This window comes from Triturus cristatus, chromosome 4_2 (genome assembly GCF_964204655.1).
Source record: "Triturus cristatus chromosome 4_2, aTriCri1.1, whole genome shotgun sequence".
NCBI lineage: Eukaryota > Metazoa > Chordata > Amphibia > Caudata > Salamandridae > Triturus > Triturus cristatus.
The window spans coordinates 964,392,822-964,418,365 of NC_140586.1; the positions used below are offsets into that span (position 1 = coordinate 964,392,822).

The 25,544-nt window shown below is 46.0% G+C and overlaps 1 protein-coding gene across 3 annotated transcripts in view; it reads left to right on the forward strand.

Moving 5' to 3' along the window:
- Positions 1-25,544, forward strand: part of LOC146839151 (uncharacterized) — a 78,829-nt gene that overhangs the window by 30,506 nt on the left and 22,779 nt on the right. For 2 of the 3 annotated variants that reach the window (XM_085603173.1, XM_085603175.1), the window contains exon 2: positions 11,453-11,559. The gene's annotated coding sequence lies outside the window, so the exon portion shown is untranslated. Of the gene's footprint in view, positions 1-11,452; positions 11,560-18,086; positions 18,228-25,544 lie in introns of all 3 variants that reach the window. The other variant, XM_085603174.1, reaches the window with a different exon arrangement.

Consider the following 25,544-nt stretch of genomic DNA (forward strand, 5'->3'; position numbering starts at 1 on the left):
GTAGATAGACAAAGAAACGCCCTTATGAATGGTATGTATCCTCTTCTGGCCGAGGGGTTACCTAAGGCTACTTCAGAAATACCCAAAGATTTGCCAGTTCCATTGTTTCCGATAAAAGTACATCCCAAAGGGCATCCCAGAACCGCAGAAGATGTTTTCCTTTCCTCCTATCTAGATGACGCAGCTCCCGAGTATGTTAACTCCGCACCACCCAGATCGCTTGCCGATAGTGTTCAACGCCAAGACCCTTCGTCTGTATCTCCGCAACAACAAGCTCCGACACACATTCCGACAAACACATCTGTTTCTACCGCTTTTCCCGCATCTACGGTTTCTGTCCTACATCCAACAAATCCTTTCACGTCCAGCACCTCAGATGGTGCTACAGGAGGTACGACAGACATTTTTTCTACGCCACCCAGAGGAAATAAACTTTCCCTTAGAGAATTAGCACACCAACGCACGCCTAAACTAGCAACTCCCGACGTACTTAAAGAACTTCTAGTGGATTGTAGATATGATCCTGTGCCCGGTAGACGGGACGAAATGCTGCTATCATCATTACGTATCCGACGAGCTGCAATATATTTAGCGATGCTACCAGGAATGACGACACATTTAGAAAATATATATCACTTTGTCCAATCAGGGCGAGGTCCTGAAAGTATTAGTAGAGCCATGGAGTACCAGAAAGCGGAAGTACAGGGACAACTGTTACGTTTTTTCATAAATTGTGTAATCAGAAATCAAGACAGGCCTGGAGTAAATCCGGAAGAAATACAAAAACTTACCGCATGGGGTAGGAATATATCAGAAGGGAAACATGATAAACAGTTATGTATAGTAGCCATGTACCGAAAGATCCGCAAAGAAGTAGAACGAATACACGAAGAAAGATTAGAGATAGACGAGCCCGAACAAGACAGAGAGGAAGGGGAAGAATCAGGAATACAAACTCGACAAGTGAATACGATGGCTTATGTAGGTAGAGGAAGATTTTCTAATAATACCAGATGCTTTAATGATTCGGTACGTCCGATACGTCTAGAAAATAATAGAAATTTCCAAACTCCTATGATAAATATAAGATCTCCCGAACACTTATTCCAAGCCACTGACAACTTACTCCGAGAACGGAGGGGATATCATATACTTGATTCAATGGACGAACAAGAATTAGCTAGATCAGCAGTACTATGGGCTGACAGTCCCGGAAAATACAGTGATGATGCATTAACACACACGTTTTTGAACCTTACCCCAGATGAACAGCGTTTAGCTGGTATATACATGATCCAACATCTCCTTATATTATATAAAAGCCAACACTCCGATCCTGGTCCTTTACCTGATATATTGACTGAATTACTCACGAATAAATGGAGAAGTTCAGGTACTGACTTAATTAGAGAAATACTAGAATTCAGAAACCAGTACATTCTTTTTGTATGTCCAGAACATGTCTCACTGCCCATCAAGGAAAGAACAACGTATTATATGGATAGACAGAATCCCTTACGCGAAGTGCACCCAATAAAAGGTGATGACAATGAGTTTAAACGCGTGTTTGTATACACACCCATATCTAAAATGGAACTACTAGAAATGAAGAAAGTAGTACCTAGTCATGACAAAGACCCTGCAGGTTTCCACCGTGAAATTAAAGACATGTTACTCATGGGAGAATATACCTATCCCGACATTATGAAAATATTGAAAGTATTAATGCCTGCTGGCATTTACGAAAAACTCAAAGAAAAGGATTGGGAGGTGGGAGACCAAAAGATAGATTGGACAGTATTAGAAAACGAAGAAAAAGCCCGAGCTGCAGGTTCAGGGCTTGGGGTAAAGACTACAGCATTACCAGGTTTATTAGTACAGGTATTGCCACGTTTATTAACTACGAAAAAGGAAGACTGGGATGCAATCTCAGCCTGTAAACAAAAGCAAGATGAAGACACTAGTGATTTCTATTCTCGATTCGAAAAATGTTTTGGTATAAACAGTGGTATAAAAGCAAGTAGCGAATCATATCCACATCTGTTTGTGACCAAATTAGTTGAGAATTCCCTGCCTCAAGTTAAAAATAGAGTATTGAAATTCGAGAGTACCTGGCAAGGTAACACCCCGTCACAAATGTTACAGATGTTACAATATCACCACAATAGAATTAGGGAGGAACAAGAACATGAACAAAGACGCATGAAAGACACGAAAATAAAAATGCTTGTTGCCCAGTCAGTTCCAGTTGACGGTCATAAAAAGGGTATGACACAGTCCAGTGATTCAGCAGGTCCTGCGAAAGGGACATGCAACTATTGTAAACAGCCAGGTCATTATATACACGATTGTCCAGTTTTAAAACATAATATCGCCACAGGTAAAACACAGGAAAGACCACGGCCACCTAGACAGGATCAGAACCAACAAGGAGTCCCGCAGCATGAACAATCCATGCCAGTTCCACAACGGAACGTAGTCACATCACAGCAGCAGCCTATTGCTGCCACACAAGCAACGACACAACAAATGTACCAGTATGCACAATATGACTATCCTGATTATCAACGATACGCATGAAATAGCCTAGAGAAGGAAGTTGGCTTACCCCTTATCGAGGTTCCTGTAGATCAAGAGGGACCTTATGTACATAGTGAACTATTAGGTCAAGATAGAAAGTTTTTACTTGATACAGGGGCAAGCAGAACAACAATACGACGTAGTGAAGTTCCAGGGGCACCCCTCTCAGGCTCACAGAATATTTCCCTTGGATTTTCAGGAAAACCTATCATTAATGAAGTGTCACAACCTCTTCCACTTACGGTTGGTCCGTTGACACAAACTACAGATTTATTGCTTACTAAATCATGTCCAGAAAACTTGTTAGGTATAAAAACATTGAAAGCTCTAGGAGCTATAATATGCTGTTCTCCGGAAGGAGTAAGATTATTTTTACGTGATTTTAAAGGGCACTATGTGTCCAGGGACATGGATCACAGACTGCAGAATTTACCTACACATCTATGGGCACAAGGCCCCACTGATGTTGGTTGCATGCACATTACACCATATCGAGTCACACTCAAAGCAGGAGTGGTACTACCACGAATACGACAATACAAGTTACCTCCAGATGCTATAGTGGCTTTACTGCAAATCATTGACGAGCTTATTGCCCAAGGAGTGGTTATGGAAACCGACTCCAATGTATGTAACTCCCCGATAATTCCGATTCTTAAACGAACTGATCCAAAAGCACCGCCAGTATATCGATTAGTTATTGATCTGCGCGAATTAAATAAATGCATTGTACCACAATACCCCGTGGTCCCAGACATTTCTTCCTTACTAACAGCCATTGATTCAGAAGCAACGTTCTTTACTGTAATTGACCTCAAGAATGCCTTTTTCAGCGTCCCAATAGATCCGGAAAGCCAATACTTGTTCGGATTCAGTTTGAATGGACAAAGTTTTAAATTCACACGCGCACCTCAAGGATTCACAGAAAGCCCCAGCATCTATAGCCAAGCACTGAAACGAGAACTTGACAGTATCCACATGCCAGTTAACACTGCTTTGCTTCAATATGTCGATGATCTGCTGATCACCGCCCGAAGCGAACCTGAATGTGAAAAAGCATCACTGACGGTTTTGCAATTTTTGGCCAACCAGGGGCACAAGGTGTCGCCTTCTAAGCTGCAATTTTGTGTCCAGCAAGTTGTTTATCTTGGACACTCGCTGTCCAAGGAGGGAAGACAGCTTACACCCGATCGCATCCAGTTAATTGCTAACATGCCAATACCCAAGACACAAAAGGAGGTGCGGGCTTTTATAGGCCTCACTTCATACTGTAGGCAGTGGATCCCTCAATACGCATTTCTAGCAAAAGCACTCATTCAGTTGACAACACAGGAGGCAGCCACCTCGACTGTCCTCCCTTGGACTCAAGAACATACACAAGCTTTTGAGAGCTTAAAGAAAGCTTTATGTCAAGCACCTGTTTTAGCAACGCCATGTTACAATAAACATTTTACACTCTTTGTTACAGAACGCGAAGGTACTGCCTTGTCAGTACTCACTCAGGATCACACAAGCCATGTGCTTATTTCTCTAGTACGTTAGATCCCGTAGCTCAAGCTCTTCCTGCGTGCCTGAAATCAGTGGCAGCAACAGCTTTAGCAATCAGACAAAGCGATGCCATAGTGTTAGGACATCCATTGACCGTACAGGTACCACATGCAGTAGAGATTCTTTTGAACCGAACGCAAACACAACACTTGACTATAGCAAGACTTACCGGTTATGAATTAACATTGTTTCAGCCACATATAGAAATCAGACGTTGTAATACATTAAATCCTGCCACACTTTTGCCAGTAAACGGAACAGACCCACTGGCACATGATTGTATTGAAGTCATTACGGTTACAACAAAACCTAGACAAGACTTGACTGACATCCCATTACCAGATCCAGACATGACATTGTATGTAGATGGTTCATGCATGAGAGCAAGTACAGGAGAGTTAGTGGCCGCTTATGCAGTCACAACAGACACTAAAGTTATTGAAACACATTGTATTGACACTTTATCAGCTCAAGCAGCAGAGCTCATTGCTCTGACACAAGCCTGTATTCAAGCTACAAATAAAAAAGTTAATATATACACAGATTCACGTTATGCATTCGGAGTCGTCCATGACTTCGGCGTGCTGTGGCGCGAAAGAGGTTATTTAACTTCTCACGGTGCCCACATCCAGCACGGACCCCTCATTCACGCTTTATTAGATGCAATTCATCTACCTACTGCAATATCGATTATGAAGTGCAAAGCCCATACAAAAGTCACCGATATTATTTCTCAGGGTAACGACCTAGCTGACAGAACAGCTAAACAAACTGCTCAGAATCAAACTCGTACACCCAACTTGACAAAGACAATAGTTCCGACACCGACACATTGCATGACAGTTAAGGATCCCGCCCTTGATGTAATAGACATACAGACACATGCTACACCAGAAGAAATAAAGAAATGGACTGAATTAGGAGGGATCCAAACAGATCAGGGATGGATGACGAAGGAAAAATCTATATGGTTTCTTCCTGACTCTATGGTCCAAGTCATTATTAACACAATACATAGTCCAGCACACCTAGGAGAAAAAGCTATGCTAGACAGCATTCAACACATTTGGTTCAACAAACACTTACGAGCAGCAGCTAAACAAAAAGTCCGTACCTGTATGATCTGTTGTCAGTTTAACCCAGGTAAAAGCATTCCCGTAGAACAGGGTGGATTTCAACCTCCTGATCATCCTTTTGAAGTCCTCCAGATGGATTATATCCAGATGGAACGTTGTCGAGGATTCAAATATGTCCTCGTAGTTGTATGCGCTCTTTCCCGGTGGACAGAGGCGTATCCCGTCTCAGATTACACTGCCCCGACTACTGCCAAACAGTTAGTTCGAGAATTCTTCCCACGGTACGGTTTACCACGTGTTGTATATTCAGATAACGGTCAGCCGTTCTCATCCGAGCTAATGAAACACGTTTCACTTTTGTTAGGTTATAATTGGAAGTTTCATTGTGTCCGACATCCCGAGGCAGCAGGTCTCGTGGAACGCCATAATCAAACTCTGAAAATTAGATTATCTAAAATATGTAGAGAAAAAGGTATTGACTGGATAGTAGCCTTACCAGTTGCGCTCTTTTACATGAGAATGGTAGCGCATTCTCGAACAGGGCTATCCCCGTATGAGGTGATCTTCGGTAGACCACCAAATATGTGGGGGACGCCTATACCTCGTAAAATTACAGACGTTGATTGTAATATGCTGACAGATTACCTGGCTTCCTTGATGTCTGCACTACAATCTTGTCGTTCACAGGTAGCTGCAGCTTTTCCCGATAACACCGAGGTAAAACCCCATGACGTGGTTCCCGGTGACTTGGTCCTAGTACGGAATTTTGACCGGAAAACACAGCTGGATCCCAGGTGGAAATCGCCTCAACTTGTTCTGCTAACCACAAGGACAGCCGTGAAGATTGAAGGTCGTAAAGGGTGGTTGCACTCGAGCCACATCAAAAAGTTTTATGGACTACCTACTGATTTGAACTCTCAACCCTGCATTTCCTCACAGACTGATTCAAAACTCCCCTTGGTTGAACAATCCGATACAGAACTATACAAACTAAAATTAAGGTCTAACAAGTCAGACAATTTGATTGTTTAAGTCCTCTCCAAGGTGAATCGGTTGAATTTGTCACTGACATGTATCCTCTAGACCTGAATAGAGAAAGAAATGGACAGATAAAGATGAAAAAGCATGCGTATTGTAAATCACTGCGTAGTCATTGCACAGTAACATTATTAATTTTGTTTTTCTTAAGTCTTTTGATCATTGCTGCAAGTATACTATTACACATGTATTATCCTATTTCTAAGCATATTTTCAATGTTACTGCTGAACATTCTTTTAGCGAATTACCTCCGCATGAATTGTCCTATAGATTTGCGCTGCGTAACAACACTTTCATTAGTATGTTACATCATTCCCATCAGACCAGCAATGCTACAAATTGTTGGATATGTGGCCGACTCCCTCCCTATCAGAAATACCAGGGAGTTTTGCCCCTCTTTCCGTATCCATTCACACACAATGGCTCCTGTGGAGCATGGTTTAGTTTGATTAATCCTTTAGATTCAGACACCATAGTTTATCAAGGTAACCTGAACTTAGTTTTACTTAAAGTCTGCTACCCTAACAAGGAGGGACTTCCCAAAAGAACAGGAACCGATCTAGAAAATGAAGTATATGGATTAGGTAACTTTACACTTAACCTCATGATTCTGAATGTTGAATCAGAAGCTACACCAATCTTGCCCGCTATGTCAGTATTTCCAGTAAAAGGTGAATTATGTATAAGAAAGAATGGTTCAATACACATGGGCCATAGTACATGTACCACTGTAATTGAGTTCAGTGATCAAGGCAAATCTACATTTAGAGCTTCTCGTCATTCCTACTTCATATGTGGTCAGACTGCATATATACGTCTGCCTCCAGATTGGGATGGTACTTGTTACATTGCATTCCTTCTGCCACCTGTTTTCCTAGCTCCGCCTGATTACCATAGGAATACCTATTCAGTACACCACAGACAGCAGAGAGATCTCCCGATTGTCGATTACACTGAAACGGCATGGGAAAAATACACAGATTTCAATAAAGGTCTCTTTCCCTATATAGGTACAGTCACTAATAGTAAGCTGATACGTAGATTAACCAGAACCCTTGAAGCAGTAGTGAATGAAACTATTTCCGCCTTAGGCAACTTAACAGAGGAGCAGTCTGCAATGCGGATTGTTGTTCTTCAAAATCGTCTTGTCCTTGACGTCATTCTGGCTGATAGGGGCGGAGCTTGTAGGGTCATCGGATCAAGTTGCTGCGTATTCATCCCAGAAAATTCGCCTTCTGTATATAAAGCCATAACTCGCCTCCATAAGATTGTAAGCCAGATACACCAGAACCCAGGCACCTGGACTTGGTCCGGTTGGTTCTGGAGCGTGTTGTCAGCCTGGGGATGGAGGATCCTATCCTTCCTAGGTATTGGCTTTCTCATACTATTCAGTTCCTGCTTATGTCTACAATGTGGGCCAGCGATTTGTGGTCTGTGTGCCACGTCGTGTATCCCGCCTCCAAGTTTTCGCTCAAGATCCCGGATGAAGAAAGAAGAACAAATGATGCTATACGAACAAATAGATGGATTGATGAAGATCGATATCTCCTAAGGGTCCGTAGGGGACAAGGAGGGAATGAGGAAATATAAATTTTATGATCAGTTATGTCCCCTATCTTAGACCCCAACGGCTCCATGTATAAGTTACAAGTACATGTATGTTCCCTCCAGTTCCAGTTATGAAGACGCAAATACATGTGCGTCCACCGTCAACATGTCCTCTTTCAGATCCGCTATGAATGAGTCGGATATTCCGTTCCTAAGTATGAAAGGCCACCGACTTTATATGGTTCACTTTCCACGTTTTACAGTTCAAGCGAGTAGGCCCTGAATTCTGTCATCAAGCCTTTTTCTGCATTCTGCCTCTGAAAGCTCCAGCCTGAGCTTGCATCTGTATCCATGAACTTTGTCCTACTCCCTGCGCGGCTAACGGTGCCTGACGCGACCTGATTGCCTGCCAAAAACTGTATTCAGCCTTCAAGTTATCTGCTCCGCTCCTCATCCAATGCATTCCTGTCTAATAGTTTAGGTAAACATCCTTCCAGCTACCGAGCAAGGGGCACGGTTTCACTGTCTTCATGCAAGTAATTCATAGTCCGTGTTACCATGGAAGATTTCTGCTCCCTCGCATCATATGTAGACACTTAGACGCTTGTACACGCACTCACAGTCAGTATAGAATAGATTTCGTCCGAGAAACCTTTCCTTAAACATAAGATATTAGATATGATTTGGGATTAGGTTGACCTGACCCCCTAGACTTTCTGTCTCCACATATAGAGCTAAATGTCAAGTCCCTTCACCCTCTAGTTGCACGTCAATCATACGTCATGCGGCTGCGCGCGCATCTCTGCCAAGTATTTCTGCTGACATTGCAGGATTCTCTTATGGATCCACCCATGTATAATGACGTTTTCTAGTTACGCCTATTTTAGTTACGTATGCATATTTTTATCTGTATTATCAGCTGTTACGCCTCCTGCATCTGTCTCAATGTAATGCATTTTGTATATATACGATTACTTGTCAATAATTTATTGCTAGCTAGCTATCCTTGCCATTGCATATGCCTATGCCTATTCCTGCTCTTCACTTCCTGAACCCTCGTGGTGATGGAATATGACGACTACAGTTCGAACTTGTAAAGGAATAAAGCCCTTTCAGAACCTCTAATACCACGGATTCTGCCTCTCATTTTACTGAGTTATTATCTAAAGTTTTCCGCATCAAAAATAGTACCGGTAATTAAATTATTTACCACAGTGCCCTTCCGGAGAGTACCCAGGTGGAGTGTCCTGCTGGGTGTGCTCAGCGGGTCTGTTCAGCACTTCTTCAGCTCCTGTCCGACGGCTCCTTCTGAGAGTACCCAGGTGGAGTGTCCTGCTGGGTGTGCTCAGCGGGTCTGGTCGGCACTTCTTCCGGCTCCTGTACCCGACGGCTCCTGCTGAGAGTACCCAGGTGGACTGTCCTGCTGGGTGTGTTCAGCGGCTCTGGTCGACACTTCCTCCAGCTCCTGCCTCTGACGGCTCCTGCCGGAGAGTACCCTGGTGGAGTGTCCTGCTGGGTGTGCTCAGCGGGTCTGATCGGCACTTCTCCCATCTCCTGTGCCTGACGGCTCCTTCCGGAGAGTACCCAGGTGGAGTGTCCTGCTGGGTGTGCTCAGCGGGTCTGGTCGGCACTTCTTCCGGCTCCTGTACCCGACGGCTCCTGCTGAGAGTACCCAGGTGGACTGTCCTGCTGGGTGTGTTCAGCGACTCTGGTCGGCACTTCCTCCAGCTCCTGCCTCTGACAGCTCCTACCTCTGACGGCTCCTGCCGGAGAGTACCCAGGTGGACTGTCCTTTTGGGTGTGCTCAGCGGCTCTGGTCGGCACTTCTTCCAGCTCCTGTACCTGATGGCTCCTTCCAGAGATTACCCTGGTGGAGTGTCCTGCTGGGTGTACTCAGCGTCTTTGGTCGCCATTTCTTCTAGCTCCTGTACCTGACGGCACCTTCCGGAGAGTACCCAGGTGGAGTGTCCTGCTGGGTGTGCTCAGCGGGTCTGTTCAGCACATCTTCCAGCTCCTGTACCCGACGGCTCCCTCTGAGAGTACCGAGGTGGAGTGCCCAGGAGAGTGTTTTCAGCTGTTCTGGTCGGCACTTCTTCCAGCTCCTTACCTGACAGACCCTGGTGAGAGTACCCAGGTGGAGTGTCCTGCTGGGTGTGTTCAGCGGCTCTGGTCGACACTTCCTCCAGCTCCTGCCTCTGACGGCTCCTGCCGGAGAGTACCCTGGTGGAGTGTCCTGTTGGATGTGTTCTGCTGTTCAGCTCAGCACTTCTCCCATCTCCTGTGCCTGACGGCTCCTTCCGGAGAGTACCCAGGTGGAGTGTCCTGCTGGGTGTGCTCAGCGGGTCTGGTCGGCACTTCTTCCGGCTCCTGTACCCGACGGCTCCTGCTGAGAGTACCCAGGTGGACTGTCCTGCTGGGTGTGTTCAGCGACTCTGGTCGGCACTTCCTCCAGCTCCTGCCTCTGACAGCTCCTACCTCTGACGGCTCCTGCCGGAGAGTACCCAGGTGGACTGTCCTTTTGGGTGTGCTCAGCGGCTCTGGTCGGCACTTCTTCCAGCTCCTGTACCTGATGGCTCCTTCCAGAGATTACCCTGGTGGAGTGTCCTGCTGGGGGTACTCAGCGTCCCTGGTCGCCATTTCTTCTAGCTCCTGTACCTGACGGCACCTTCCGGAGAGTACCCAGGTGGAGTGTCCTGCTGGGTGTGCTCAGCGGGTCTGTTCAGCACATCTTCCAGCTCCTGTACCCGACGGCTCCCTCTGAGAGTACCGAGGTGGAGTGCCCAGGAGAGTGTTTTCAGCTGTTCTGGTCGGCACTTCTTCCAGCTCCTTACCTGACAGACCCTGGTGAGAGTACCCAGGTGGAGTGTCCTGCTGGGTGTGCTCAGCGGCTCTGGTCGACACTTCCTCCAGCTCCCATTCATTGCACTGCACTTGGATCTGTTAAAGTTTTATTTTCACAAAGATGATCTCTGATTCCTGCACGTCAGTTGTCTGACGTTTCTCACTGGCTGTAGCTTCTTGTCTCTTCACACTTCTTGTGCCGTACCTGCCACAGCATCATTGTGGTTTGTAACCAGCAAGTCTCCAGGCTCACTGGCTCAAATATCTTTTCATGCGGCTGTTGGTATCGGGAGTTCAACTGCTTTGAGCACACACTGGTTCCTTGATCAATTCCAGAAGTCTCAATATTTCAACTCTCAATAAATCTCTCAATACCTGTTACGTTTCACAGTTGTCCATTCCTTACACCATCAGCTGTTGATCCAAAGTCACTGCAGAAACGCTATCCCAACTCCAGGAAAGAATGCAGCGTCAGCAGGATATATTGCGAGAACTACAACCTGCTAAACTGTCTGCAAAGCCGTGTCCAAGCATTCATGCTTTAGTTTTATACCTATTGGTATAAAGTGGTTGTCATAAGGTTTCATGAGAGGTTGATCCTCTTAAGACATATGTAGCTCCTCAGAAGATTTCCTCCCCGTCGCTAGTGATCCATCTCACAAGTCCGTACACCACCTCACGCGCCCAACGACAGCAATCCTTCGGTCCTTGTGCCGAAATGTTTCCTTGTTTTAATTTGATGGCCAAACATGAAGTGTGATCTGTCCATCGATGCATGTGTTTATCTATCCCTGAATAAAGCGATTGTGTTTCTTTTCAGCTGCAGAACACCACAGCCTTTTTACCACACACCACCGGCGCAGTCTTATGCCAGAGGTTCCATCGGTAAATCTTCTGGGCTGCCAAACTCAGCAGGTCTTGCGTCTGGTAAGTCAAATTACTCTATCAGTGTCTAGTCAAGTCAAAAAAGTAAAGTTTATTTAGACCTTTGGTCCTTAAACAGCATAAAAACATGACATTTTGTATAAATATTCTAAAACATTACAAATTCATCAACCACCATCTTACAGAGGCCTGATTTCCAAATACTTCCTCTATCGCTGGGAATAACCTTCAATATCAAGGGAAAGAGAGGGTTATGTTGGGCCTTCACACTTCCTCCTAAATCATAAGTGCACCCAACAAGGTGTGGTGTTGTGAAAGAAACATTCGTTTGTTGGGCTACAATTATCCTGGGAATGATTGATCTCTTTAGGTCCCGGGATTATCCTCATCAGATGCTCAGACATCACCCACCGAGGAGGCATGCTTCATCATCGGGTCGTGCTCCACGTTGGGTGGGGTGTACAGTACCTAATGGGCTCCGTCAGGACCATGTTGTAGAGATCTTTATGATTCGTTATGTAAAGTGGTCGAAAGAGCGATGCTTTTAATCCCTTGATAAGTGTCAGGAGTGAATGTGTTTAGATTGGGTGATATATAGCTAGAATGACCTATAAATAACCTGCTGACTATTTTATTGTTAGTTGGTTGGATCAATGGTGGGATTAAAAAGACCGATGGTTGTGGACTAGCAGGATCTAATCACAAATCCAACATAATTAATTAGTGTCTGTGCATCCTGATAAGGACAATCCCTGGACCTAGTGAGGTAAATTTTGACAGTGATACTTGTACCCCTACATAATACTGTATTCTCTGGGACCCCACACCTTCTTGTGTGTACCACTGAGAATAGCCCAAGCTGATGTCCCTCCTAGGAAGGCTGCTCCTCACTGCTCTGTCTTCTAGCCCTCTTTCCAGATCTCTCTGCGTAGAGAAACATATGTATACAGAGGTCTGATTCGGGTAGTGCGACTCAAAGTATCTTCTTGCCCCAGTATGTTGTTCTTGTGAGACATTAGGTTTACTTATAGGGGCCTTAGAGCCCAGCCATTATTTACTATTGATTATCTTTGTTGTCACTCTTATTTCCTTGCTTCTCTTTGGTCTTCACATGCTGGCATCACTTTCTGTTCGTATGTTTGCTCGTCCCCTGGAGCATGACTCAAGTACTGTTTCCTTGATTACTATGTGTCTTTCCGTTGCTCGTTTTCAGAATTCTGAGGCCATTTATTTTCCTTCCGTCGTTGCTTGTCCTATCCATCCCATGTGATGTGCTTTCCTCGCCCCTGCTCCCTCCTGCGTTGCATCAATTGCCCCTTCTCCCCAACATTCTATTGCTTGCACTGTCCTCCCACCTCACTGACCGTGTTGTTGTTGATTCCCGGTCCGGTTGCTTGCTCCATTGTTGTTGCTTGCCTTGCCATTGTAGCTTGACCCGTCGTCGTTGCTCGCCCCTTTGTTCTTGTTTGTCCTGGATCTCCTGCGCCCTCCTGAGCTGAGTTGCTTGCCTCACCCCCCACCATTCTCCCTCATTCCGTTGCATGCCTTGTTCCCCCTCCTGGTCCTTTTCCACCCCTAACTGCATTTTTGTTTGCTCCAACTACCTTCCCTCTTGCATTGTGTTGCTTACCTAATCCCTCCACTCCCTCCTGTGTTGTCACTTACCCTGTCGCCCCTCCAGTGTTATGTTGCCTGCCCTGCCCCTCCTGCATAAAAAAAAGTGCTATGATGCGCCCAGACCCGGCAGCGTGACAGCCAGCACTATTTTTCTAACGCTTAGCCATGCAATGCAGCGCCGCGCTGCTGTAAGATATAGATAAAGACATTGACAAAGCCAACAGCTCTCTCATAAGCGAGACCTGTTGGCTTTGCTAAGACTGGTTGAAGATTAAGGCTAAAGCCCGATACCTCGCTAAAGGGGTTCATTTCTCTTACAAGCTTAGGAAGAGACTTTGTTGGGCCGCTCAAGAACGCCAAGATGTTGCATGCGTATAGGTCAAGTTTGTGGTTATTCCTGACAATTCTTTTCCCAGTAAAATTAGTCTTGCACCTCCCTTTGTCTGCAGCTGGCTCCAAATACAGAGTAAATATGAGGGGAGAGAGAGGATTGTCATGTCTTATGTCCCAAGCATGTTTAGTGGTGGTGACATGGCTCTATCGATGCTCTCTCCCCCGTGTAGATTGCTACAGCGGGTAAAGTTCCATCTAACAAAGTTTGCGACAGTGGGACAGTAGAATGCCAAAAGAGGTCTGGCTGGGATGGAACCCATCATGACAAAGGATTTTTATCAGTGGAATAGTCAAATAGTCACCAGCACGCCAAAAGGGGGCAACAGATGCTGAATGTGAGATACCGACATTATGGCATGGGGATATTGAGACCTTATACGATTACAATTTACGTAATTCAGACAAACATGAAAAGAGGTCATACATATTACAGGAATTCCTGGTGGATACGGTACTCCCCACCCTAGAAGAGGCAGACGCAGAAGCTTTGGGGGCGCCAATCTCCAAGGAGGAAATTCTCGCATCTATCAAAAAACTGAAACCGGAGAAATGTCCCAGGGGTGATGGGCTCCCAGCGGGGTATTATCAAAAATTTGCCCTGCTGCTGGCCGACCGCCTACTGGACGTGTTTAATGAATGCCCTAGTCCACAAAGTGTTACAAAAACTATGCTGGAGGCGGTAGTGTCTATGATCCCGAAGCCAGACAAAGACCCCCTCTCCCCGAGCTCATATAGACCGATGTCCATATTAAATATAGATGCTAAAATACTAAGTGGAATTCTGGCAATCCGATTGTTGCCTTACATACCTCAGCTGATCCACCTGGACCACGCTGGGTTTATTCCTAGACGAAATACCACACATAATCTGCGTAGCCTGGCACATGTGTGGCATGTGCCAAGTTTAGAAAAAGAGAGCTGGGCGCTGGGTCTGCTGGATATACTGCAGCCTTTTGATTCTGTAGAATGGAACTATGTATGGGCGGTACTTGAGAGGATGGGATTGGGAAGACAGTACATAAAATAAATGGAAATACTATACATTAAGGTGGCAGCGAGGATACGCCTTCGTAGAGGTTCCCTGGCAGGGGTGCCCCTTGTGTCCGCTGCTGTTTGCCATTGCGATGGAGCCGTTGGCGACTACCCTGAGAAACAAAATAGAGGGCTGGGGATTTCGATTAGGGGACACAAACCATGTGGTATCTATGTATGCCGACGACACGTTGTACCTATGTCGCCCCGAAGTAGCAGTACCAGCACTTATCACAGAGCTGGAGAGATTTGGGGAGGAGTCCGGTCTGCGCCTTAACCCGGGGAAATCCAAACTGTTCCCCATGGGAAATCTCGTGGGAAAAAGTGAGCCTTAGCTACCAAGGGTGGGGATGGACTGGGTACGTGACGAGGTGAGGTATTTTGGGATTAGAGTGGCACACACACACATGGTTTATCTAGAAAGTAATATAGGAAGGAGCGTGGAGGGCATTAAAAGGTGATGGGCAGAGTGGCGCTAACAAAAAAGGTCATCCTAACACGATGTCTATATGCCCTTCAGAATTCTATATATAGAATCCCACACAGGTATTTTTCACAACTAGAACACCTGATAGTGGAACTACTGTGGGGATCCAAAAGAAAACGGATCAAGCAAGGGACCTTACAGAGGAGATGGGAGCAGGGGGGCTGGGGGGCTGGAAGTCCCTCAATTAGAAGTATATTACATGGCTACACAACTGCATCATGCCGTGCACTGGTTGGATGAACGGGAGAACTGGGAGAAACAGCTGTTAGCAGGTACACACGAGGGAACCCCTCTCCCGGAGCTCCTCATGACCGGGTCTGGGGTGCCCGAATCCTTCCCATACATTATCAGGCATGTTGCTGCGATCTGGGAAACTGCTGTACAGAAGGTAGTCAAACGAGCGCCCTATGCCCCAGATGCTCTACTGTTCTTCAAAAGGACAGGGCAAACAATGACAATTAATAAATGGATAGAGGCTGCCACATGATGGGAGACATATAACGCTGAGCAGTTTATAACAAGCGAGGAGGCAGAGAACCAGTTTGAGCTTGCCAGAAGGCAATTACTGCAATATGCGAAAATGTCCGCAGTGGCCTGAGAACTGTGGCCGGTATTTCCGCAAGAGCCACCCGTTACGACAGTCCCACAGACGATATCCAACCTGGCGGGAGGACGTAGACTGTTGTCACATATAGACAGAGCGCTTGAGGAAGATTTTCCCACCGGTCCCCTTCCAATTCACACAAAATGGGACCCTGCAATGGATGAACCCCTAACAGCGACAGGATGGAAGAAAGTGCATGAGGGGGTCACACAGGTAAGCTCTTACACAAGGTTGAAACTCATACAACCACCATAACTGTCCTACACACTCACTACACGTACATACACTCACAGTCCTACCACCATAGCTGCGCTACACACTCGCTACACATACATACACACACAGATTCCAACCACCATATCTGTGCTACACACTCACTACACATGCATACTCACACAGAGCGCTACTACAATATCAGTGCTACACACTCACTATACATACATACTCACACAGAGTCCTATCGCCATGTAGGAAAGTAGGATCTGCTTCTATGGTTACCCCCACTTTTTGCTTGATGTGATGCTGTTCTTGACTAGGGTCCTGCTAATCAGGACCCCAGTTTATCTGCTTTCTTCCATAAATTGTTGTGTTCAGTACTTAGGTACACCCCAGATTGGATACTGTGTTACCCTCATCAGTCCCTAGTATATGGTAGTAAGGTACCAAGGGCCTATGCAACCCAGAGGTCCCCCATGGGCTGAAGCATGCATTATGCCACCTATCGGAGACCATTCAAAATGGAACTACAGGCCTGCCATTGCAGCCTGTGTAAGCTGGTGCTAGCAGCACTTACTAAAGATATAGGTTTCCTATATCTAGGGTCACTGCACTTAAAATCTATAAGTCACCCATATAGCAGGCCTTAACAATCCTGAGGGCAGGGTGCTTGGTTCTAAGTGAAAGGGTGCCCCTGCATGAGGAAGACACCCTTACAGCCTACGGAGTCCATTCTCCCGGGTTGTAAGTGAAGCAGCCATATACTATATAGAGGGGCACCATGTAATAACGCGATGACCATCTAGAAAACGGCTGCAACTAATCCTATCATGTTTGGCATCAAACATGTTGGAATCATACCTCCCACAATGTAAACGGTGTGTAGGTATTTTTCTAAGTACTGGAAGATCCCTCCGTTAGGCTCTCAGTATTCCTGGTACCAGCCTTCTAGACCCGGACAGCACAAAATGGTGGCTGCCGGCAAGAGACATGATTCTGCCCTCCAGCTGCTGAGCCAAGCTCGACCAGGGGAAGGCAGAACAATGACAGCATTTAGTGTATTGGAGCCGGGTGAGTGTGCTTGCCAGCACCACTCATTCTGCATGAGGGGTGTATTTGGTGTCCCCATGCATAGTCCAGTTTAAACCAGCTCTGGAAGCCGTTGGCTCCTGCTCTGGTGCGAAACTGGACAAAGCACATGGGAGCAACCTCCCCCCCCATCCAGACCCTCACCTGGGAGGGTCCCCTGAATCGTCCCAACCCTTTCCTAAGGGTACTTGAGGGCTTACCTGTGGGTGGGTCCCTAGATTCGTCATGGGACAAGATTCAGATCAGACACCACTTCTTCCTCTACTGTCTGGGCACTCTGGCCTTAGTTTGGGCTCAACTTCATCTCCCTTCCAGTCTGCTGCATTGTCTGTGCCTGTGCACCATACAGGAACCTTCCAAGGCCTGTGGGCATCAAAGACACCTGCAGGACTCTCCCTTGCAGTGGAGTCACTTCCCTGCATTTGCAGGCACCGCATCTAAGTCGACCGGTCTGCTGATCCTGAGCTCCTCCGGACTCTGAAAGGTTCTGCAACACAGGTTGTTGTTCTCCACAGCTCTGGAGGTCTGCCATGCCCTCTCACCAAGTTTGAGGCCAGTATCCCTCGTGGGGGTTGCAATAACCGAACCCCCTTGCACTGTGCTAACTTGCAGTTGCAAAGCCTTGTTGACTTCCTTCCAAGAAGATCTTCGGGCTCCAAGTAGCCCCAACCCTGAGCACTTCCAGTGACCAGAATCTTTGGCCTCACAGCACCGTTGTGCATCGTGCCCACCTTGAGGTCGTCTCGCAGCTCCAGGGCCTCCAGCTTGTGTGTCCATTTGAGGGTAACTTTTGTTCTCCCCTGATTGTTCTGGGCCTACCCTGACTTCCCTGCTTGTGGTGAGTCCCCTGGACCTTGCTGGTGCCAACATTGCACTTTCTTCAACTTCTGCGTGGGTTGCACTTGCTATGGCTTGTTGGTGCTCGCGCCGGACACCGACCCTTCAGCATTTGACATCCGACATGAGACAGCTCTTACATGGCTCCTGGTCTTCCTCAGCATCGCCTGGTCCTCTCAGGTGCAGAGTCAATGTCCTAATCAACGCTCCTGCAACTCCTGACATTGGTGGGCATTCGTCTTCCAGATCTCCTGGTCACTCCTGAGTGACAGACTCTGTCCCCTCTGCTTGCAGGTACCTCTCAACTAGAATCCACCTTCGGATTCCCCTGGACACTTTCTCCTTCGTCAGCAGCTGCACTTTCCTGAAGTCCTCCATTGGGTTCGACAGCGGTTTCCGACATCACTTCACACCTATGCAACCAGCTTCCCTGGTGTAGGTAATGTGGGTACTAGGGTATCCATGGGTGGGGTGGCTCTCCAACCTTCTGTCTTCCATGGGGTTTCTTCAGGGTCCACTGGGAAGGGTCCTTAATCTTTTAAAATCCAACCGCGACTTACACGTAGCGTTGTAGGGAGTGTGCGGTTGTGTTCCCACACTGCACACTCGCTCCGTGGGGTTGCTAGTCACTCACCTTTGGTGGTTCCTTGGGTTCCCAGCACTTCTATGTCCTCTTGACATTGTCTTGACCCGAGTCATGGTTCTTATACCCCTTTTTAGGTCTCGTGAGCCAAAGGCTCGAAGAGACATTTTATATGTGAGTTTTCAAAGTGCTACCCAGTCTTTTGGCTGGCCTAAACCTTGAGTGCACGAGATCACATGCACGTGCACAGCTGCTCCTCTGCTCATTCCATTCCCCCCTCCCTTCTCACCCAGCCCTTTGATGCTCTGCTCGATTACTTTCACTTTCGCAGCTTGGACCCTTGCATTCCCCCCTCCCTTCTCACCCAGCCCTTTGATGCTTTGCTTGCATCTCCCTCCTCCCTGGGCGTGAAGGGAGACAGAGCCACCCTGCTTGATTAATGGCTTTGCATTCCCATGTGTTCCCGTAGTAAACAAGCCCGAGGCGCCAGCCGAGCACAAGGCTCACGGCCAAAGATCACACAATGGGAAGACTGCAGTGCAGAGCTGAGCTCCTCGCCCCCACCTTACTTTGCAGCAGGTACTCTGGCAGCGACTGCAGCTTGGTTTGAAGGGTGCCACGTGCTTACCAGGGCAGCGTTTTATTTTCAGGAAGCAGGCCTTCTCGTGAGAAGGCATTCAGTGTGTTGTTGATTTAAGCCCCTATTGGTCCCAGGCACCGACTTAGATGTGGTTGTTTAATTTCACGCCACGTGATGGGAGTGGGCAACCGTCCACCACGTTCACAAAAGAAAGTATTTTTGACACTGAAATCACTACAGTCAAATCACAGTTTTGGTGCATTTACTAAATAAATACATTTTCTCACGAAATCATCTCGAATTTTGTGTTGCGCAATTGACTCGGGCACAGCACAAGAGTTCCAATTTTCATAGCAGAGAGACTGCTTGCAGAATCACGTAAGAACCCCAAATAATGTCTCACTTGCGTGACCACCTTCAAAGTAGGACCTGCGATGGCACGCTTAAATGTCAGAGAACACGCCAATAAAAGGTGCGGACTTCATATTCCCGCAGTGAACATAGATAAACATGTCCCCTCTCTCGCAAAACCGTGTGTGCTCATTGTGAACTGAATGCACAAGAAGGCTTTTTAAGCTTTTGCAGGGCAGGCCTCGCGATGGGCTGAACCCAGCATGCAATGCGGTTAGATACCTGTCTGACACTGACGCATCTGTATAACACAAAGCACTTTTCCCAGAACACTTGTTCTTTCAAAGGAAGCTGGGCGCTGGGCCACAGCTAAAATGTTGCCTACTGCAGCTAATATGTAATTGTAATAAATGCCCTGTCTGAGGGCAAGGAAGGCAAAGGCCCGACCCACGAGGAGCCACATTTGTTCGATCTACCAATCATTTAAACCCACCATTATATAAGTAGCCATCCCTTCTTCTGCATGTGCCAGCGCTGAGCTGATATTAATTGCATTTAAAGCTGTGCTTATGTTTGTTACTGGATTTTGGAATTGTTTGACATGCTGTTTCTCGAAATCAGCAAAAGCCAAAGTCTAGGTACGCATGACAACTGAGTCATGGAGAGCACAGATGCCTGGTGCTAAACGGGTGCTGGTTTGGACATGTGTGTGCAGCACAGGCATCGAGCCCAGTGGTGTAACAAACATGCTAAGGTCCCTAGTCCAGTCATGCAAAATGGCCTTTCAATCTCTTCATTACATTGTGGCATATGGCCATCATTGGAGTTCACAGGGCCCCTCGGATCCCTGGCCCTGGTGCTTCTGCGCCTGTTGCACTGTTTAGCGTCACGCCCCTAAATGAGTTCAGAAAACATGTGCACATCTATGCTGGAATCTATCAGTCAAGGATTGTGAACTGTAGGGCCTGGGCATACAGTGGCCTCTCGCACACTGTACAGTGTGTTAAATGGTGGCACGTCTGTTTCTACATGGCTGCTACATCCAGAATCTTGTCTATGAATTGAGCCTTTGCTCCATCCTGCTATACATAAAGATACACTCAAATGCACAGTCGTGCCCACTTACAACCACCTAGATACGCACACATAAACCTACTTACATTTACAAACATAAAAAAAACATACACATGCCCACACCAGTGGTATACTCATCTGCCAACTAGCTCGATATCTCAGAGTGAAATGCGCTTGTATGCCAATTTTTGACATGAGGACTCATTTCATTTTAAAAAATAGCGCAAAAACCACATTTGCCGCAAACAATAGCGTCTCATGCTCTGACGGTTTGCGTTGTTCCTGCACTTTGCTATAATTTACTGTCAATAACGGCATATTTACACAACAAAGTGTAATGGCTTCATTTTGAGAATTTCACGTCAGAAGCATAATGCAAAATTTCCCAAATTACATGAATTACAGTAGCATAATTTAAATTTCACCCCGGCTGAGACCACACATACATAAACATGCAAACACAAGTCTTAAAACACACATACACTTGCAGCCATCCAGATTTATACATAACATAAATATTTGTTCACACACCTACACACACATTGCACACTTCCATAGCCACTCACAGGACCACACACACAAACAAATTCCACACTCACCAAACTGACCACAACTAGGCCTTTCTGGATGTATAGTATAATATCCCTCACCCCGTGCTTCCAGGGTATTCAACATGAACATTTTAGAAAACACAGCATGAAAGACATTTGAATGGAGATTGTTTGCCTATATGTTGGTGGGTTTCATATCCAACTGGTTTTGATATTGGGTAGTTCGACGATTGAGTTCTAGTCAGAGATTTATGTCTCCTCTTTAGGTCTTTCCTACAAATAGTTTGTTGTCAAGACCTATTGTGAACCATACAGTACTTACAATGGGTTTTGGTTAGCCCATTTCATGCTAATGTTTGACTTTCTTGTCAATATTGTTTGCTTCCTCTTCTTGTATTTGTTACTCCCATGAAGCATAGTTTTTTTTTACAATTCTCTTGATTGGATGACTTGTATCCTTCTACTGCTCACATTTAGGGAGCTACTTTTTTTCTTTTTCATTCAGCACTCCATATGAGTGCTTGTGCTGTCTTGCTCTTTGCCTTATGTGCTGCTTCCTCTCCAAATCCCTGCCCCTCTGCACTGTTACCACCCACGCCTAGTTTGTCATTTGCTTTCCTCATTGCTCCCCATCCATTTTTAGGTCTCGCGGAGCCCAGCGCATGCGCTGGCTCGGAGAGACATTTTGTAGTCAGGAATTTTCAAGTGCTGCCTGTGGCCTAAAGCTTCAGTGCACGTGAGCGTGCACGCGCGCAGCCGCCAATCACTGCTGCGCGCGCACCACTCACGTGCTTGCCACACAGCGCTCCCGTCCAAGCGATCGTGATCACTTTCGGTTTGATCGCGATCGCTATTACTTTCGTTTTGCATACAGCCATTACTTTCGTCCTCGGTATAACTGTCAAGAGTATCTAAATGCAATGAGAGTTTAATATGGTAAATGACCTCGGACTAAAAACCTAGGCGAGCACGCAGACTATATTATGCAAATGAGAAAGGCATCTCTAACTTGTAGTGGGCACTATATGTTCTCTCCCGTCTTTTTATTCCCCCCACCCCCCTTTTCTCGCATACAATTATGTGTTTTCGGCTCTTTCCGTCTCCCTCTGTTGCTTATTCTGTCACTCACTTTGCTCACCACTCTGTCTCTTACGCTTTGTATCTATCCAGCTCTTTCCATTCTTCTTTCGCTATCTATTTGTACTGATCTGGCCTGCCGTCTTTTTCATCAGCACCTGCCGTTATTTCCATCGCTCTTTATCCACTCTCCCTTGACTAGTCTGTCTCTTTGGCGGTTTTCTTTTAAGATACTCTCTCTCTCCTTCTACCCCCTCTGTCAATCATCTCTTTGAATATGTCTCGACTCAATAATGTTTCTTTATCTGACTCTACTGAAAGCAGTCTCGTGTCTCTGCCTATGCCACACTCCCTGCTCACTCTTCCTTGTCCTGCAGCTGTCTCTCTCCGGTGCTGACACTCTCACACCCTCTGAACGTAAATGAAAGGGGGTCTGCAGGAAAGAGGCATCAAATAAACAGGTCACAGAGTGACGGAGAAAAATGTTTAGGGGGTTTCTTTTTTGACATTTGAACTACTCGGTCTCTATCTAGCCCCCCACCCCCTCTCCTTCGCCCCCTTACCTATATCTCTTAATTTACATCGTTAATTGCATTGGCCCTCCCGCCCGCATCATATCTTATGTGGATAGGGCCCATCCTTGGCTCTACAACCACGTGTCTCTTTCTATTGTCCTGCCCCTTCCTGTCACTTGCTCTGGGCAGCCTGGCGTCACAGGACGGCCGAGAGTTGGCTTCGGGCCTGCCAGGCTCCGAAGTGCCCTGGTGCCCTACATATGCCATGTGGCTTGCCCAAATCTCGTGTGGCTGGTTTTACGGGAGTGTGCAGCTCACATGAAAAAATCTAATTTGCAGCAAAAAATGACTCTGCTGAGACACTTTCTGGTCAGAGCAATATCTAATGGGCAACAATGACATGAAATTGCCAATCACGAAAATCAGCAAATTTCGCGTAAGTTGAAATTTGAGAATTTCGCTAGCGCAAATAGAATATCGCCCAGGCCTAGCACGGGCGAGGTCGTTCTGGGAGAGTTGTCACCAGCTGTGTGCCGGTTACACGAGGGCTTTAGGGACGAGGTTGGAGAAAGACATCTGGCGGAGGCTCCCTGCCCCAGCCCGACAGGCCTTTCAGAGGCCGCTTCTCAGTCTCTCTGGCACAGTCCATCAGTACCCGGGCCTTTTTGCAAAGTTTATTTTGAACTGCACCCTTCGTCAGGTCCACTTTGGCACATCTTACTTGGCAACATTTTCTTGAGTAAAACTATGAGCTCCTAGCTGTCAGCTAGCTTCATGTGACACCGATGACTTTCAGCGGGTTTTAGTTCTCAGACCGCTGTACTAAGAATGCTGGGACTTGTAGTATTACCTCTTCCATTTATATGACCAGTGCATTAACCAATTGAGTGATTTTACCCTGGAATCATACACAGATTACCGCAGTGAGTGGCCAAATGTCACCTGTGCGAGTTTTATCTAGCCGTGGTGTTCATCTGACATCACTAAGCATGCTAGGACGTATAGGTCCCAGCATGCTTAGTTTCTATTTATTGAATGAAGAGGATTGGTTGAAAGTTACTTTAGCCAATAGGTGGGGGCGATATTCTAAAACGTCCCACTGGCTAGTGCATCTTCTTTGAAAGTCTCTAAGGAGGAGACCTCTGTTACTTAATTTTGTCTTGGAACAGAAGTCCGGGCTTTACGTCGATGAGACGAAAGGCATATGTCGCTGCTGTCTTGGTATTGTCTGTGGTGGGAGTTAGATCATCGCTTGTGGATGTCCAAGCTTGAAATGTTCTATTTTTGTGCATTGCCCCTTTAAAAAAAAGTACATTTTTATACAGTTCATTTTAAAGCAAAATTGATGCCTGTTCCATTGACTGCTAGAATGCAGCAATTGTCCCGTTGGACTCCTGTGTAACAAATCCTCTCTGTGACTCGTATGCAACGTCATTGAATTCTTCATTACTTATTAAATAATGACACTTTTTTTCTTTACTCAGATCCTCAATAGACTTTATAGGAACTCGGAGCAATATATACAGTGTAATTAATAATAGTGCTTGGAAAAGCTGCCTTCTTGTGAGGGTTCAGTGCACCGAAGCATAACTTGGGGCTAGTAGTAATTTGTGATCTAAAATGAAGTTTAAGATGGTAAAGTGCTCTTCCAGTGGAGGAAAACCGAGAGTATGCTCGATTTTACGCAGTGTTTACTTAACCAAAAACACGCAAGTCCAGAGGCGCAAAGTTTTTCTTCAGAGCGCGCTGCTGATGCTGCTGAAGGCTGCAGTTGCAGTACACCAAGCCTGCCTAGTCCAGATTGCACTTCATGGTTTCAATGACTCTTTCTTTGACCCTACGCCTCCTGGCTCTTAATGTCACTTGCAGGTTTTTATCCATTCTTTATATCTTTGATTGCTTCCTATGCTTTGGTTTCCTCTTGATTGTCCCTTTCTTTCTTGCTTTTGGTCAGAGTGCATTGATGAAAGAACACACGCTCGCTAGAAAACCCAGCACAAATTAAGCACTAGATTTTTACAGCACTGTGAATTGAGGATTAAGGATGGGGAAACTGGTGTTTCCAGGATAAGGGCAGATAAGTGGACCTTGAAGTGTAAATAACAGGTCGAAATTTTGTGGATGTTCACAACTATTCCCAGTGGAGCATTCCACATATAAAATTATTCTCAACTAAGGATGTACCAACCTGAAAAGAAATGTAAAACAGGCAAATCTTAGGTTCACACAAAAGGAAAATAAAAAAATGTGACAAACTATAACCGCACACCAAAAGGTAGGAGAGAAACATAAAAGTAGATTTAAAAAATAACTCCATTGGCACACTGAAAACCCCTTTAAATAGAAGGAGAAATCTTGTAAACATCAACACTTATCAGAGGAAAGAGTTTTAATGCAACAAAGAGGTACTGGGCAGGCTCTGGCTGTGATATCCTATAAGCAATGAGCAGATATACCATTTTGTCTCCAATAAATTGTCTTTATAGTTGCCACCTACAGCAAGTACCCAATCAAAAATGAGAATATGCCTTTAGAATGCCAGTAGGTCTGGGTTGAAAGTGCTGACACAAGGTGAAAGAGTGTTAGCACTTTAGAGATAGACACTCTACGAAACAAACATTGTCTCCAAAGTCTTTGTAAGATCACGACTGCATTCTTGGTGTAAGACGTCTCAAATTATCCAAAAAAAAACCTAATGGGATGGTAAGGACTGTCTCATGCTGTCGAGCGCTGTCAAGGGATACAAAAAAGCATGCACTGTTAAAAGAGGCAACACATCCTGACTTGGGTATGTAATGCAGGTGTGAGGTGAAGAATTCAATATGCAAATAGTGTTATGCACCAAGTGTATTTACTCTTTGTTTGTGATTCTCCCCCGGCCCCCAATGCAATAGGTCTCGCAATATAAAAGTGTGAGCAGTTGGCATTGCTAATAATAATGCAACACTAGCTATTGGCATTGTAAATGATAATTGCATTTATTTGTGTTTGTTTTATAAAATAGATTTTAAAAAAAGGCAT